Source organism: Grus americana, chromosome 1 (assembly GCF_028858705.1).
Source record: "Grus americana isolate bGruAme1 chromosome 1, bGruAme1.mat, whole genome shotgun sequence".
NCBI lineage: Eukaryota > Metazoa > Chordata > Aves > Gruiformes > Gruidae > Grus > Grus americana.
This window is the reverse complement of record NC_072852.1, coordinates 22,276,541-22,295,312: the sequence shown is the minus strand read 5'-3', so window position 1 is coordinate 22,295,312 and position 18,772 is coordinate 22,276,541. Positions and strand designations below refer to the sequence as shown.

The 18,772-nt window shown below is 39.4% G+C and overlaps 1 long non-coding RNA gene across 1 annotated transcript in view; it reads left to right on the top strand.

Annotated features, from left to right (window-relative positions):
- The window catches only part of LOC129214055 (uncharacterized), a 71,498-nt gene extending 53,966 nt beyond the window's left edge, over positions 1-17,532 (top strand). Inside the window, exon 4 of the long non-coding RNA XR_008579612.1 lies at positions 17,469-17,532. This is a non-coding gene — a long non-coding RNA (uncharacterized LOC129214055). The remainder of the gene's footprint in view (positions 1-17,468) is intronic.
- Positions 17,533-18,772: the final 1,240 nt, after the last annotated feature.

The window sequence follows — 18,772 nt, the reverse complement described above, 5'->3', positions numbered from 1 at the left end:
GTTTTTTGTCAATATATAACGCCTCTCACCTTTCAAAACAGTAAGAGCAACCTAAGACTATAAAAGTAATTTTCAGAGTATGGCAAGGAGCCTTATGCATTATCAGATAAGTGATAATTTGTCATTAATTAAGTCCTCTTCCTTTCTGTATGGCAGGAATGGGCAAATCAAATCCTGTCCACAGCTCATTAATAGTGGTCATACTCCCTGGGTGCTGAGCACCAGGCGTGCTTGCTGCAGTCTGTCATCCTGACTCCTCTCTTTCTCTCCATGCACTAGGACAGTAAACACAGAGGTATTAATATTTAGACTGCAATCAAGAGATCATGCTGTTTTAAATCATCCTATTATCATATTTATTTCTTCTTGTCTTTCTTTCCTGTGGTGAATTTAACTATCTGCTGTTTTATGTAATTTCTTACATAAAGCCTCAATTTTAGAGGTTTTACAACTAGAAGTAAAACACTTAAAACCACACACACTAGAATGGATAAAATGACCTTTTGTTCCCATCTGTTGCTTACGCAATTTAAAATGATGTACGCTGAAAGTAAGGCTATTTAATACTCTGTGAATTTTCACAGAAGATTGACCCAAAGCGATATTATATTTTTCCTGTAATTGTAATGCATAAAGAAAAAATGAGAGTTCAATGACTTCTTTGTTTTTGCTACAGTTTAAAATTTGTCTTTTAAAATGCAAAAAAAAAAAATTGGCTTAGAGAAATAAAGAGAAAAGGAATTAGTCATGACCACAGGGTAAGAACTGTAACATAATATATCTAAAACTTTATTTATGTCTTTCTCTATTGACTATCATCTGATTTGCCTTTTTCTATCTGTAAGCTTTCCTAACCTCTGAGCTCAAGCCAGGTAATACTTTGGGGATGCACAGATATGCCTAGAAAAGCAACCTGATACTAGATGGCCCTGGGGATGTTGTGAAATGAGTATATGTTTCAAAAGAGAAGCCACAAATAAAAGGAAAAAGTGCATATTTAGCATTGGCCTTTGAGTTGGCATATTAGGACTGGCAGAGCTCAGCCGCTTAGTCATTTTGAAGGTGGCAATACGAAGTTACGCATGCCATAAGCTGTGATTCTTGCTCTAGGAGGTTTGCGTAATACCCCTTGAAACAAATGGAGTATTTTGCATATCCAATCAACTGCAATAATGTGGATTTGTTTAATTTTCCCTGTAGAAAAGGGAAACGAGCCCATGGTAAAACATGGGATTGGTGTGGAGTGGCGGCAGTATATAGCAATCTCTTCCTGATTTGCATACTCAGCAAAGGAGTTGTTCTGGGAGACTTGGGATGGGCAGTCCTCATTTCTAGCCATTTCTCTGCATTTCTGTAACAGGCTATTTCCATATCTCAACCTAGTCTATGTGATACTTTGTAGCAGGTTTTGAGGCTTGTACTTCACTGGATGCGAAATTTTCTTATTAACACTGAAAATATGACCACAGAATAAAATAGTTTTTGGATCTCTCTTGCTCACCTCATTAAAAGCTGTACTGATATTGGAACATTGGTCTTATGGGAGATCTGAAGGTGTGCATTAATCTTTTAATTAATAATTTAAAAGAAAAATTATTCTCTTTGTGCATACGAGCTTATTCTTAACAGGGTGATGAAAATGAAATGCAAGGGACAAAAAAGCAGGTCTGAAATAGCTAGCACAGCATGTTATACCTGTAGTTAGATTTCAGACATTTTCTGAATGCAATTAAAATTCATTATATCTTTGTACAAGAGTTTATTTAGGAAGTCTGACATGGAGAAATTACTTGAGCAATTTGACTTACTGTATTTTTATGCATATAGTAATCTTTGAAAGGTTTCCATTAGACTGAGTGTTCAGAATTAACAGTAGTTTTGCCTATAATTTCCAACTGTAGCCACAATAATACAATGTATTTTTAAAGACAATTCTAAGCATTTTTTAGCAATTCAATTCAGCCCAATGAATTCTTAAAATATGAATGTTATTTTTAAAATATGGCCTTTTATAAAGACTGTCAGAAAAGAAAGTATTGATGTAAAACTTGGGAACAGTGCCTCACTGTTTATTTATTCATGAGATGTTCCAAGTTTTCTTATAAACCAATGGCTCTTTCCTGCTGTACATATCTTGGATTTCCAGATTCAGTTATCATTTAGGAATGAGCTAGCCACCCATTGCCCTGAATGCACTTTTGCCTTTTATCCTTTCAAGGTGGCTTTATTGGCTGTGTCTCCAGATGCAGATGAGACAGGAGCGGAGGGAAACGGGGAGGGAAGAATATTGGCCAGTTTGTAAATACCTAGGTCACAAACACAAGTTGTTATGTTACTACATGTTAACTGGACGATAAATTTTAGGGAGGGCCAATAGTTAATTTCACCCCGTTAATACATATTAAGGGCCATGGCCATGGAAATCAAGATGGTAATGCTTTTCTCCACACTGAGTACATTTATTCATATGAAATACAAATGTCTTAGATCAAAGCCACCTAGACACTATATTAGGTACATCTACTAAAGGTACCTTTCTTAACTGTAGCAGCTGTCATGAATTTTTAGGCTAAGAAAGTGACCGTGGAAGGCTTAATGTCCACAACTGCTGAATGCCTACTTGCTAGATTAAGAGGAGAGTTAAATTCACAGCTGTCACATATGGGCACATTGGGGTGATACCACAATCCCTTCCTCTTTTCCCTCTCCGTACTCCCCCTCCAAGTCTATAAACTTTTTATTGGGGAAAAAAAGAAGTAACAACGAGGAGCTGTCTCAGCACACGAAATATGGGCCAAAATGCAGTAGGGCCTAGATCATTATTTTTAATAAAGCACCCTGACTGTTTTTGTTCTGAAAACACTTATAACTAAGAATTGGCCTCTGTGTGAAGTAGAAGAGCCCTGCTGATACTGGATTGATGCTCCCCATAGGAATGTGAGCTGCAGAGTTTTGGCCACAAAAGCAGCTGCCATTATGGGCTTCCCCCCCCCCCCCGCCCCCGGTGTATGCGTGTGTGTGTCTCAAGAGGCTGGTTGCTAAATTAGAAGCTGTGATTTGTATTCAGAGTGGAGATGGAAGAATATCTACTAACTTTCAATATAATTGCTTATGTTGCTGAGTGGGTTGTGTTCGAGGTGTTTGTAGCATTGCAAAGTGATGGTTCTGCAGCAGACTGACAGAAGACTGCTTATACCAATTAGGCACTGCTTCTTTAGCTCAGAAGGGGAAAGCTGAATGTATTGATTTCTTCCTATGTTTAAGATACAATGAATGAAAACTGTACCTTATGCGTTCTGGGATCTATGCCTGAACTGAGCAGACTGGAGAAAACTGTAACAAATGCAAAACCAAAGGCAGCATGTTAAGGATTCAGTTTAAAAAGGGAATTTAAATATCTTTTCGTCACCTGACAGAAGTGTCTGAACACTTAATGGTATTAGTTTTGATTCTGTGGAAGATTTATCTTACAAACAGCCAGGAGCTTAGTTTGCTGTATTTTACTCTTGGCTTTCTTGATTTCTAAGGAACAAATAGGCAAAGGGAAGAATCGAACCTGTTTGAAAAGCTGAATCAATTAATGGATACTTGTCTTATCAGAACTGTACTTATAGCTCTTCTTCAAATAGGAAAGAAGAGAAATTCTTAAAAACTGAAAATAAGGACTTTAACTGGTATAATCATGAGGGTGTTCCATTACACGTATAGTTAGAGCAGGACCCAGCACTGTTGACTGTCATTTAGTTGATCCTGGCCTGTACACCTCACTGTCTTAGATTCATAAAAGCATTTATATGATGTGAGCAATTGAAATGATGTTGAAGCCTACATTATTTTAAATTTAGGGGTGTTTTATGTTATATATTATCACTGCTCATGGAAATGAGACATGAAAAACTCCTGTCTATGTTTTGGTCACCAAATTTAATTGGGCAATAGCCTGAAATCCATATTTAAGTTCATTCTGCTGATTTTCATAAAGTTTGTGAATTCAGTAGAGAAAACCCTGAATATAAGGCTTGTGGTGGTGTTTCCACACACAAGTATGCATATGGCTCACACTACAGGTAGAAATTGATCTCTTCTCTGGGTTAACCACAGTGATTCATGAAATGGAGGCAAACACTGGGGGAAACTACAGCAACAAGACTTCTTTACTGGCCCTTTCAAAATGTAGTATATGTATGTCCTTTTAGTCCTCCCCAGAGATTTGTAAGCACGTGCCAGAAATAAACAGCTGACCTAAGGAAGAGAATTCTCCCCTGTGCATCTGCTTGGGTTATAGGTTTATGGCAGTAACGAGCTGTGGAAATCAATCTTTTGTAATCTCTGCCCTTTATGCTTTACTCAGAGGGCTGCTGTCACATCTATATATAATCCATTTGTGGATCTGTTTGAAGATAAAAGAGGCTGGCATGCAAAAAAGCTTTGCCATGCTCTCCAGTTACTTATCCAGAAATGAATGCACAAAACCTGGGGTGTTTTGGGTTCACCTTATTGATTTAGATGTTCCTTCCTACAAAATCCTGTTAATGCAGATTGCATTTTCAAGACAGGGCTTACAGTACAGGCAAGACTTAAAAATTTATATTGCCTATAAAACTCTAACAGAATAAACCTGCCCAATTCTATCTTGTAAGCAAGGACCTCGTGAATAGAGGCAACCCAAATGAAATGTAACAACTTGCAGGTACAGCTGTTTATGTGCACATGCTATATTTCCTCAAAGCTACGCAAGACAAAGAGGAAGAAAGGGTGGAAACACTGTTTGTTATAATTCTTTTATCATTCTTAAGGTTTTATATAGCTAATTCATCCAGCTTCACCCATGTTGACTAACAGATAACTAGCAAAAAAGAAAAAAATCTAATAACACAGATCCCTTTCCAGAAATGCTTACGTTATATGATGAGCTCATTATCTTCTTTGCAGCAGCAGCACATTGTGATTCTTGCTCTAGGAGGTTTGCGTAATACCCCTTGAAACAAATGGAGTATTGTTCATTTTTCCCTCCTTGTGCCCCAGTGGCAAAGTCACCTCCCAACAGCAGTGGCCTGTCCAGTGAAAAAATAACAGGTGGGACTGCTTCTGCCTTGCTGCCTTAGCTCTGTTCTCCTGGGAGAGCAGGACTTTTCCATATGTGTCTTGGCAACAAGCCATGGATGGAGGATGTTATTTTTTATTGGGCTGTTCTTTATTCTCCCTTATCTTAGGGACAATAGTGTCCCATAGTCAGGCCTCTATGTGTTTGCAGTGAATGACAGAAAGCTGAGGAGCCCTGTAGCTACATATGGAGTGAGTGGAAGACTATTACACTGCAGAATTACAGCTCTCTCCTTGTGGGTGGTGAAAGGCAGGGGAGCCTTTATTGTGCATTCTCACCGGTGATTGAACTGACCTTCTGATGAGTCTGTTTTCCTTTATATTGTTTTCACTGTTCTGTGCATCCTGGATCTCTGTGGAGACAGCATTTGCCATTTTACTGAGGTGGTAGGGACATCTAATGATGCGGAAATCCAACTCTTCTCCACCATTTCCTTTGCGACTCTCAGCTTGCCTGTTTGACTGCCCTCACAATTGTGTTATCATTTCCTGACTTAGGATCACTTAGGAAGACATCTTGAAAGCTACGCTAATAGAGGTTCTCTGATTTTGTTATAGTTTGCTTCTGTGAGGTATAAGCTTGCATTTAAAACCAAAAGCAACAAACCAGACAATGGAGCTGCTAAAAGCTCCTCTTCCGTTAGTGGGTAAGGGCTCAAAATGCCATGTAACCAGAGGTCAATGGCTTCTGTGAATCACGACAGAGCTGAGAAGAGACTGAGTCTGAGCTACAAATGGTGCTGTGAGGTACCTCCTGTTTTCAGTTTGATTCTTATCTGCTGTTTTGGGTACCACTGTTGCTCTTGGCACAGTTAAGATCAGCAGTTTTAATTAAGTGAATGTCCTCAAGTTTCACTGACTTTCGAGTTTGGGGGAGAGATTAATTTTTGGACGATCTTTTAGAAATGGAGTGTAGCAACAAGGAGAGAAAGTTCTTTACTGGAAAAGAAGGAAATAAGAAGCAATGATGCCTTTAAGGCTGACACAGTGAAAAATATCCTGTAGAAAAATGATAAGTTCACTGCTGACTACAGTGAGGATCCAAATTATTCAGGCTGATAAACTGGCTTAAACTACACTCTGTGCTCTGTGAAAGTGTATTGAAAGCATGCATTTGTTTCTATTATCTTAAGTCCTAATGAGAGCTCCATAGAAGTAATTGGATTTGCTATTGTTAGGATGGCAGCAGCACTATCACCCTGCAGAACTATTGTGTTTAGCTAATGTTGTGTTGGGATTACCATCTTGTGAGGGTGGTCTTTCTTCACTCACAGCATTCTTCACAGCAGGCAACTTCAACCAAGCCTGATTTCAGCTTTCATTCCAGTTGGATTCCTGTCTCTCTTTAACCTTGTCAAAACCAAACCAAAGTGCCTGACATACTGCATGGATGGTTGCCTTCTGGAGTAGAGTATCGCAGATGCATTCCAGACTTGGACAAAGCATTCCAATTTGAAGAGAGGTCTGTAAATTAAAAGTACAGCTTACAGAATTTTAAAGAAACTTTCAGGAACTATGGTTTAAAAATATTTGGTTTATGTCCTTGTTTGTTGTGGACTTGTTCCTTTCCACATTCTCTAGAAGTGCTAGAATGGTCACTGGTCACATGCCTCACCTGTAGCACTCTGATGCAGTGTGAGCTATGCAATAGCAGGGAAACAAACTTTGGGGTTCTCCAAAAACCCAGGAATCATATTTGACTGGAGCAGATGAAATAGTAATGAAACAGCTGGAGAGAAACTGTGTAGTGCAGAAGGAATTTACAAAGCACACACTCTCCAAGTCTTCCTTCCTTCCATCTACAATGAATTGAAGGCCAAGGTTAACACCATAAGCAGCTCCATATTGTAGAAACTATCTGTGAGTCTATTTGTGTTTAAGCATGAAATTGATAAGCAGGCAAATATCTGCTAAAAAGGAAAATTTCTAGGAGCTACAAAATACCTTCATAAAACTCCTCCCCTTGATTTACCAGCTGATCATTCTTCCTTGCTAAGTATGTATGGGTGGCTGTACCAGGTTTGCTAACTCTAAGAGATATTTAAATATCAGACCTTTCTGAAATGCTGGAATTAGTCGGTTCTGCTAATCACAGTTCTGTGTAAACCTATCAGGAGGCTTGATATTGACTTCAGAAAAATTGGTACTTCAACCCTAGTTTGCAACTACAAGAAGAAGAGAATTACTGATATATTAGGATAAGCTTCAGATAAGAAGTATCTTTAAGTATTTGATGTTGATTTTTAACTGAAACTCCCAGATCCTGTGGAAGTTCATTTAGCTTTTGCCTTGATCTTTCTGAATATTTAGTATAGTTATTGGTTTTAATGGTGTACACACCTGAAATAACTGTTTAGGGACCCCATTCTTCAGAGACTATATAATACCCAATAGTACAATAACATCTGGAAATAGAAGACAACTGTAAAGTCTTTAGACAAACATATCTTGCTTTACTGTTGACTTAATGAAGAGAGACATATGGAACTTCATGTTCCTAAAGAAATGTGTTAGACTGCAAATAAAAAAGCAAAATGGAGAAATCCAAGTTCTTAACTTCCATACTACATTATGAGATTAGAAATGTGCTGATCTGAATACGAATTGTAAAAACGCATAATGCCTTTTGACAGAGATCATTTATCACAGGCTTTTCAAGGCTATTAAAACAAATTCCATTCACATTGATAGAGCTGTTTTCAAAATACTTGTGTTAACCAATAGCTTGTGCTATGTTTTGAAAAATATGGTCTCCCTTCCCAAATTATACAAGTTATTTCAATAACTTAATTTCATACTAAAATATATAAAGAAACCCTCAATTTTCTAATGTGGTGGTTCTAAATTTATTGATACATAAAGTATGATACTTTTAAAATCAGGACGAAATGCTGAAGATAAAACCTGTGTATGCAATGATATTCTGACAGTATCCACAAGGCAGTAAAACAGAGACGTAAACCTAAGTATTTATAGGTTTTTTCCTCTGGAATTAATAATGTGCATTGCTTTGATATTGTTTATGTCTAGATTTAGAAATATTTTGAGATAAATTATCCTGGAAAGCTGCATAAAAAGTTCTGACTCTAATAGTCTTACTTGTTCAAAATCCTATGTTGAGTAATGCTTTCCACTGAAATCTATTAAGTGTTATTCAGTATTAATAAGACTATCAAAGTTTTCTCCAATGATTGCATAGAACATCATGTGTAACTGAAGACTCTTCACATGAGAAAAAGACTTGCAATGTTGAAATCCTTCAGGAAATTGCAAAGATCTCCAGGTATCCTGAAAGCCTACTGAAAGGTTCTACAATATTCCTCCTTTTTTTTCCTCAAAAAAGAAAAATTTAAGAAGTTTTTATGTGGGTTGTTTGAAAGGAGACAAAGTTTCTTAAAATGATAGTCTGTTTCTTTGGGAGTTCATGTGCGTAATAATAAAGACTTCATTGTAAAAATGAAGCTTTGCTAACAAAACAAGAATAAAACTCTTATTTTTAGCAGTAAAAGAAAAGGAAGGAAAGAATGATTCAGTTGAACCTCTATATATATGAAGATGGCATTTACAGACTTCGATTTTTTTTCCAGAAATGTCAAAGCATTTTACAAAAGCTTGTATAACATAAGCTTGCAACTAAACATCTAAAAATAGGTGTGTATTAGTACTTCTACTTTACAGACAAATGAGAGTATAACACAGCAGTCACTGATATTCCTGGTGTTACACGCAAAGTCACCGGCAGAGTAATGAAAATAACCAAAACTATTCATTTCTTGTCCTTGGTTTTAGGCATGGAACCACAGCTTATCTGGTGTGATTGAAATCTGAGGTTAAAAGTAGAAAATGACAGCCAAAATGAAGAAAATGTTATTTGTATTTCAAGAGAATGGAGTCTCACTCTTCAGGGAAAATTTGTGTTAAAAAGTTGTATTTTGTGATTGGAGTAGGCTTTCTTAGAGGGCTCTTGGGGCCCTGAATTTGTGACACTGCGTTCAAAACAGTATTTGAGTTCCTGAAGGTTCCTCTAAATAAAATAGTCCATAAGAGTATTTGGGAATAAAATAATCTAGAAGACTGTCATGCATTTGAGATATAGATTTATAATCATAGAATCATAGAATCATAGAATGGTTTGGGTTGGAAGGGACCTTAAAGCTCATTTAGTTCCAACCCCCCCTACTGCGGGCAGGGACACCCTCCACTAGAAGACCACACCTGTTTTTCTAAACAAAAAGAGTCAAAGTGCAGAATTATCTGCTGGCTAGAAGGAAAGAAATGTTTCAGCTGGCAGGGTTTATAAAGTTAGTGACCTCCCTCCACAGTTTTGTGTTCCCTCTTAGCCCACAACTAAGTTTACAAACACTCTTAGCGGAGGGATAGGATCTCAGGCTCAGAAAAAGTAGTCAGGGAATACTGTGTTGGTGGCATAGGCAGGAACCAGAGCAGCTATGGGAGTCTCTGCTCTGCCTACCTTTTTGCGTGATCCAGACCAAAGCTTACTTGTATTTCCAGGAAAAAGAGGAGGGAGGACAAATGACAGAGCCCTCTTTTTTCCTTCCCCCCCCTTATACATCTGTTTGTGCAGCATTTCATAAGGAAGGTTAAGCCCAGCAGAAGTTTCTCAGTTAATGCAAATGGTTGGTGTGGCACACAACAATGCAGATCCACAGATTTCAACCACCTGATGTCCGGGAACCTGGTGCCTACAATCCTCAGGCTAAGCACTGTTGTCACTCTCAGTTATGTTACTTAATTTATGTCTTTGCTGATAGATACCACCTACATTATGTTTGTGGTTGCTTACATTTTCCCCACCCTCCTTAGCCATGAAGTCAAGCTTGCATTCTCTTTTAGCAACTCTTTTTCAGCAACTAGATCTTAAAAGCCTGCCCTAATACCTAAATACATATTGCATAGATCCCGGTGTGCCCCAGGAAGAAATGTCACCCTGCTTTTTTTCATGTCAAAACAGAAAATTGCTCAAGCTGCATGAAGCAGCTGGAGCTCACAAAAAAGTGTTCTCAGCTAGGCCAGAGCCTATCCTGTTGCCCTCGGTCAGATTAATCCCTCAAATAGCTCCTGGCAGAATAATCAACTGGAACTGCACAGTCTGAGAGTCAAACCTGAACCACCCCAATCCAAATGATCTTCCCTGTTTCATCCCGGGTAAGTGCTACTGGTAGGTGCTACAGCCTGGTTGGTTTTTTCAGCTGTCCCCTCCAGACTGGTGAGCTGCCGCTGTTTCCAGTTCCATTTAGTAGATATTTAGGTAGTTTCAGGCCTTAGGGTGAGATTTTTTTGACCTGTTTGGCAGTGATTGCACACACAGTCTTTGACTTCTTCAAGGAGATTTCTGAAAGAGCTAAAGATCCAACGAAATGGAGGTTTAGAGATTTTGTAACATCAAGCTTAACTTCAATGCAGCATGAATTCTGTTTAATTGATTATATTACTATATGTTACCTAACATGTCCTGCCTTCCTTAGTTTTTTTAATACCTCAGAATGTCTTGATAACTGAAAATATCCTTAGATTTAGGATTTAAAAATCACATTTAAATAAGAATATAAATTGTTTAGGAGGAGAGAGTTTTCTCTGATATTCTGTGATTGTAGTTTACGACTTCTCTACCTTTAAAGCTGATTTTAATATTTTTCATTAAATCCAGTATATTCTTTCCTCCCAAGAGCCCTGCGTCTTCATTATAACCATTTCCTTCAATGACAAGATCAGAGAGCATTTTTAATGCTAAGTAGGATAGAAGGGTAGAAATTAGTACTTAAAGGGTGAAACCATTAGTATTTCTGAGTGCTTCTATGTATTCATCACTGCCTGATACAGATCAGTATTAATAATGGGAGCAGCCAGACATAATCCATCTGCTGGATATTCCCTTTCTCTCTACGCACTGACTGCCTTGTCTTCTTTCTCAGACACTGCCTGCTCCAGTCTCCAGACAGGAAATCCAGACATGGCCATTCATCAATGCTGCTATAAAATGTCTGATTTTATTAGCTTTTGAATTTTATCACCAAAATGAAAAAGAAGGGGGGGAAGGAGAAGCCAGCAGTATGATTCTCCCATACCTATGCATTCTCTTCAGTACAGCAGATTGGGACAAAAATTAAGAAGTGAAACGATACATGGCAAATTCACTCACCCCATATCTTTTATTTTTTAGAGCTTGATCTATTTTATTTTATTTATTCATCAACAAATACATGTGGTGTGCTGCAGTCAGGGTTTCTGGTTGATGAGCTTTTTCCTTCAGTTAAGATTTCATGGGTGCATATTGAATATTCCATGTTATTGTGAGACTCATCTAGGATTGCATGTTGCTTTGGAAAGCAGACCCAAACAGCAGTTTAAAATTGAGTTGTTTGGAGCTGCTGTATGGAGTGAGGCATTCCAGCGTCCCTTGTCCCAGCTGGATAAATCCCAGTTGCAATAACTGGTTCAGGCAAGGAGTGTTACACTACATAGAGACCGCCCCTCTGACAAATGGAGAGAAACCAGGAACAGACTAAAATCTTTGATCTTTTCTGGCAAAGTGGCACAAACTGTCCTGCACAACATCCTTGTGTCTAAATTGGAGAGACATGGATTCAATGGATGGACCACTTGGTGGATAAGGAATTGGCTGGATGGTCACACTCAAAGAGTTGTGGTCAATGGCTCAGTGTCCAAGTGGCGAACGGTGATGAGTGGTGTTCCTCAGGGGTCGGTACTGGGACCGGCACTGTTCAACATCGTTGTCGGTGACATGGACAGTGGGATCGAGTGCACCCTCAGCAAGTTTGCTGACGACACCAAGCTGTGTGGTGCGGTCGACACGCTGGAGGGAAGGGATGCCATCCAGAGGGACCGTGACAGGCTGGAGAGGTGGGCCCATGTGAACCGCATGAAGTTCAACAAGGCCAAGTGCAAGGTCCTGCATGTGGGTCGGTGCAATCCCAAGCACAACTATAGGCTGGGCGAGGAATGGATTGAAAGCAGCCCCGAGGAGAAGGACTTGGGGGTATTGATTGATGAGAAGCTCAACATGAGCCAGCATTGTGCGCTTGCAGCCCAGAAAGCCAACCGTGTCCTGGGCTGCATCAAGAGAGGTGTGACCAGCAGGTCGAGGGAGGTGATCCTGCCCCTCTACTCCACTCTTGTGAGACCCCACCTGGAGTACTGCATCCAGCTCTGGGGTCCCCAGTACAGGAGAGACATGGAGCTGTTGGAGTGAGTCCAGAGGAGGGCCACGAAGCTGATCAGAGGGCTGGAGCACCTCTGCTATGAGGACAGGCTGAGAGAGTTGGGGTTGTTCAGCCTGGAGAAGAGAAGACTCCAGGGAGATCTAATTGCGGCTTACCAGTACCTGAAGGGGCCTAGAGGAAAGATGGTGAGGGACTGTTTATCAGGGCAAGTAGTGACAGGACAAGGGGTGATGGGTTTAAGCTGAAGGAGGGTTGATTTAGATTAGATGTTAGGAAGAAATTCTTTACTGTTAGAGTGGTGAGGTACTGGAACAGGTTGCCCAGAGAGGTTGTGGATGCCCCCTCCCTGGAAGCATTTAAGACCAGGTTGGATGAGGCTTTGGGCAACGTGGTCTAGTGGAGGGTGTCCCTGCCCGCAGCAGGGGGGTTGGAACTAGATGATCTTTAAGGTCCCTTCCAACCCAAACCATGCTATGATTCTATGATTTCAACCCAGGGGACCACGACAGGAAATCACTGCAGGGGATTCCATATTTTGGTTATATTTACCTCCTGTACTCAGTTTCTGGTAAGGCAGGGAAGATAAAATTTAGGTTGTAAGGAAGGATCTACCTTGGAACTGTGTGGAAATAATTAGATTTTCTCAAGGAGAACAAGTGCTTTTCAGAGTCCTGTGGATATTTTGCTGGGGCAGTCTAGCTGGAAGTTGAGCATGGATTCATAGAAGCATGGTATGTGCACAAAATGAAGGAATTCCCTACTCATCACCCTTTGCAGACTGTACAGAAGTGAAGGAATAGTTTCTCTCCTTATGACTTGTACTGGGCAGGAGAATAAATATAAGCACCTGAATTATTTTCCTACTGGATTTTTAACACTCGTGAGCCATCCACCGGGCTGCCTCTCTCAGTGTAGGCTTCAGAAGAAAAAGGCCCAGAGGTGCTGTGACACTTCTTCATTGACATGCTGAGTTGGTGGTAGGTTGAAGATGTGCATGGTGAAACTTCTGTTTGCACTCTGTTCATTGGCCTAGTCTTTCCACATGTTGTGTGAAAAACGTTCCTTAATATATGCTATTGTCTATCTTTGAAATATTATCAGCAATTTTATATCACTCCTTTCATCCTAGAATGCTAAACAAGTATGTGGATATACAAATAAATGGTATGTTGAAATTCAGTTTATAAAATATTCCTCAGTACCAAAAATATTAGTACAAGTTTAATCAATTCTATGGAATTTAATCTTCACTTAATATTTGACTGAGGCAACTGACCATATTTGCCTCAGGTAGCCTAGATAGCAGTTTCTTCTTTGCTTTCTGATGAGAAGGAGAGTCACATACATAGGCCAGTAATGTATTGATCATTTTTATTACTCAGCTGAATCTTTAGGAGTTTGTGCATGTTAATTTTCTAAGCAATTCACAATAATTTTAATAGGTTCTATATGTATTACTACAAGAAGGCAACTTAAACTGCTTCCTCAGGAAGTTGAGTTACATCTAACTACAATTAACTATTATTAAGGCTATTAACACTTTGTTGTCTCAGACTTTTTCCATGCATACCATAGATTTTGGGGCAGAGACTGCTGTATTTTTGAGTGCTTGTGCAAATAGTTATAGATTCAGAAGCTCTCACACAAATTATAATTTGGGACTTGTCAGAGTAGAGTGTATGTATCAGCTAGCAGAGATCTAAAGCTTTCATTTTACTATAGAAAAATTATATGCAGTTCTAGCTGAAGATGGATTTAAATATTAGTCCATTTTCAGAAGTATGCAACTTTTAAAGAGTTGTTATCCTTCTGGAAGAATCTGGAGCTTTTTCATAGCTCCACATTTAAAGTATTTGCAGTACATTTATATGCTATTGGTTTGAGAGAGAAAAGGTGCTTTTACTATTTTTATTTAAACCAAATATCATTGTCTTTATTTCTTTTGCATACAGAGGCATATAGAAACATTTAGATAAATACAGCTGAATAATTAGGTGCTTCAATGCATGTAAATAATAAAGACCATTGAATGTTTTGATATTATGTGACCTGTATGTACAATGTAATCAACACAGCAATATTTGCTCTATTTTTCGCTCAGAAAACAAAGCATGAAGCTGTACATATTAAATGTAAATTCCTGGTTGACTTCTGTTAGTATTTAAAAGTAGTTTGACTGCTCATACATGCCTCCAGAATTCTGCATTGTCATTTATTTGTATGGCATTTAATAGATATCACTTAGCTGAATGAACACTGCTTTGAAACTGTGGAGTAAGCTGGAAAGCAAGGGACATTCCTCTGGAAAATGTTTACTCTGTGGAACTGTCCATCTGTGTTGTTTGTCAAGATGCTCACTCAAAGTCTTGATCTTTAGAAGCAACAGAAGAGTAATTAACTTTCAAGAACATATTTATTCAGTTCTCCCTCTGCAGAGTATTTGAGCACCAGCCCAGTACACATCTGCTCTCTTCTGTGGAGATTAGAAATGTGAACATTATGGAACAGAATCTGGAAAAGGCATCAAATTGATGTCTCTGAAAAAAGGCAGATTAATTTTGGAACTTCCTTGATTCCGTGATGAAATTACAGCATTCAGAAGTGGAATGATGTTAATGGTATTTTTCCAGAATGATATATAGCAGTCTGTAGCAGCAGCATTGCTATGTGGTTTGCCATTTTTTATAAATTCACTTTGCATTATAGTGCTAAGTGCCATTACTGTGGCTTTACTGATTTTGCACTTCAGTATGGTATGTGGAGCAGAGCAGTAAGTATTCTATCAGTAGAGATCAAAGCAGCTTTTGCAGTACTTGGTGTGTCTGGCATCTTGGTATGTCTGTAATTCTGCAGAAAAATGTACACTGAAGCATCTATAAAGAGTCTAAGGTTTTGTATTGGCACAGCATAAATCTACAAGCAGTGGAATCATATATCTATTTAAGCCTTGCATAAAATGGAGCCTATGAGAGAGAATTCTTTCTCTATTTCCAGTTCCTCATTTCTGGAAACCCAAGAGCTGCTCCACTGCAGTTTACCAGCACTGGAAATACAGAAAGTATAGTTATTTTGAATATAAATCCCAATCAAGAGAATGAGGATTTATTTCAAAAGTCATACAGTTCAAAACTCAGTCTTTTTAGGTTCATAACATAGCTACCAATGACCTGTGGGGTAGAACCTTTACATACAATGGCTTTGTCCCCAGAATACCCATGCAGAAAGTAGGGAACTCCTATTTGATCTTTTGGCCCTAAAGCATTCAAAACCTACTGTCCTGTCTTTCAGGAGTTAACTCTAAAGATCATGCTGCCATCTGTTCTCAGAGCTTGTAGCCTCACATCTCTTCTTGGAGACACGAAAGTGTTTGAAAAAGAGAAGGTAGGATTCATGGGAGGGGAAGAAGAGAAAAGGCAGAAAAAGAGTGCTTGTGCAAAAGAGCACCTGGCTTTTAATTTGGTTGTCAGCAAAGTCCATTATGGTTGAAGAGCAGTAGGTCACAGGTCTTGCTCCAAGGACTGCTGCTTGTAACTGAAATAACATCACTGCTCCAGCAGCTCTATTTTGAAAGAAAACTTCGTTCTAAGAAACTCAGTCTATCCAGGATGTAGCAAGTGTACTGTAAAAGTGCCTACAGTTATTCTGAATTCAGTAATTGGATAAGAGAGTTATTGTGTTACTGAAAAAGTATTTAGAACTATAAAAATTACAGCATTACCAAAGGCTATTTGAAGTAGTTACTGCCTACATTTTTATTTTAATCTATACGTAAAGAGAGGTCAAGGTATTACAGTGCACACCTTAGAAAACACTTTTTTAAAAAAATGATTATTGGTTTCATTGGTTTTGTTTTAAGCTAATTTAAAAAGCCATTGACATCCCTTTATGGAAAAAAAAGTATTTGTAGCAATAGGGGCCTCTAATCAAAGCAGATGGACATTGTCATATATAAGTGAGCATGTAAGACTGATTAACTATTGGAATTACATAGATAGAGGGTTTCTCAACGTATTGTTTCAATTTAAGAGACTGCCTGGTTGTAGTGGTTTGACCTTGGCTGGCTGCCAGATGCCCACCCAGCTGCTCTCTCATTCCCCGTCTTCAGAAGGACAGAGGGAGAAAATGAGATGGAAAACCTTGTGGGTTGGGATAAAGACAAGGAGATCACTTACCAATTGCTCTCACAGCAAAACAGACTTGACTTGGGGAAAATTAATTTAATTTATTGCCATTTAAAATAGATTTGGATGGTGACAAAGTAAAAAATTAAAACACCTTCCCTCCCCTCTCTGATTGTGTCCCCAGGCTCAACTTTACTCCTTCGTTTCTGACTCCTTGACCTCCTCCCCCCGTGAGTGGCACAGGGTGAGCGGGGAACGGGAGGTCTGGTCCATCCGTAACAGCTGCTGCTCCTTCCCTCTCACACTTTTGCCTGTCCTAGCGTTGGTCCTCCCCACAGGCTGAGGTCCTTCAGCAAATATCCACCTTCTCTGGTGTGGGGTCCTCCACGGGCTGCAGTGTGGATCCCTGCTCTGCTGTGGTCTCGCCATGGGCAGCAGGGAAATACCTGCTCCACTGTGGTCTCCTCTGCAGCTGCAGGGGAATCTCTGCTCCGGTGCCTGAGGCACCTCCTCCCCTCCTCCTTCTCCAACCTTGGTGTCACAGGGCTGTTTCTCACGCTTTTTTCCTCACTCCTCACTGCCATGCAGCATTTTGCCCTTTCCTAACTTTGTTTTCCTCGAGGCACTGCCATTGTGGCCGAGGGCTGAGCCATACCCTGCGTGGGGTGGATTGGAGCTGGCTGGAACCGGCTGTGTCCGGCACAGGGCAGGCTGCCAGCGCCTGGGCACTGGTAATCAACAAGGAATAGCACGAATATGCCACAGAAAGAAGAAGGAAGTGAGAACACAGCTATATAAGAATATATATTTATAGAATCATAGATTCACAGTATCACTGGGGTTGTCAGGCAGATTTTTATTTTTTTTTTTACAGGAAACTGCTTGATGACATAAAGTTGTTGGAGTGAGGTCTTCTACCAGCAATCTAACCTGTAGCAATTCAACAAAAAATCTGAGTTGAGAAATGGGTGGGCATGAAAATGAATCCGGTGATATGCCCATCTGGTAATTTCTATTGCATATTCTTTATGTTTTGTGGTAGATACTCAAGCACCCGCCAGTACCTCTCCTGAAGAGATGAAGTCATGCACCGGGGCACCATCAAGAGCACCCCACTTCCAGTGTGGAGGTAAGGTCCTCTACAGAGTGCTTAGATCTCTGCCCATACATGGTGTGCATCTAGGGTCATCAACTGGAGTGAACTTATTTTCTGGTTAATATGTAGTGTGGACATAAGGGCCTAGAACTAGTGGATAGCAGCAAATCAACCTCCAAGCCTACACTCTTTGTACCACCCCAAAAGGTAACAGACACACTGTGGATCCAGCATTTCTTAGGGAAATCCTACTGCTAAACAAAGAATGCATATGGAGTTCTCTTTCTCCTGAGGCAGTAGTAACAAAGAGAAAGCAATTATTTTTAGTAAGCAATCCCAATGCAGCTCTGAATCATGATACTTTATTTCTATCCTTTCCCAAGCTCATTCTAGGAAATTATTCTGTAGCATTCCTTGGGTTTTTTGGTTGCTTTTTGCTTCCTACATGCATAATCAGTGTCCTCATCTCCTTTTTAGGTCTGGCTGCAGGAAATTTTTCAGCTTGAATGACTTAATTTTGCTTAAAGCTACGTAACAGGGAGATGGCTTCCGTTGTTTCAAGCTAGCTTGTTTAACAAAGGAATATAATTGCTTTGACCTACATACGTGCCAGTGAGAGGTTAGACAGATAAGAAATTCTAACTGAAAAGAAGAAATCAGCAGAGAGTAACTCAGGATGATTTAAAATAAGAGAGATAGAAATGAAATACATACAAATAGGCTGCTTCACTTCCTTGAGACAAGATTATTTACTTGTGTCAAACTGAAAGAAAATATGATTCTTAGCTTGAGGACAGAGGAAAAACATATAGCGAAGAATTTTGTCTATATTCCAGCTGCAGACTCCTCTAGTTAGCTCTCAGTTAACTGACTTCTTACCCATTAAAGGGATGGGCCATTACGGCAGACTTGAATAATCCCATCTACTCGCAAAATGCAAGAAAATATTTTAAGGGGAATGTAAATGTATTGTAGCTGTATTGTTTCAGGAGCTAAGGCTAGTAGGCATCTGCTTCATCACCTGTTATATCATACACAGTTTTGCTTCACTAATTTCATATCTTAAGTTAATTATAAGCAGGAATGCATCAATAAAATTATTTTATTTCCCTAGCAGAGCTAGTCCAAACAATGTTTTACAGATTTTCCTTATCACGGAATCATCAAATCATAGAATGGTTTGGGTTGGAAGGGGCCTTTAAAGATCACCTAGACCAACCACCCTGCCCCCTCTAGGGAAGGACACCCTC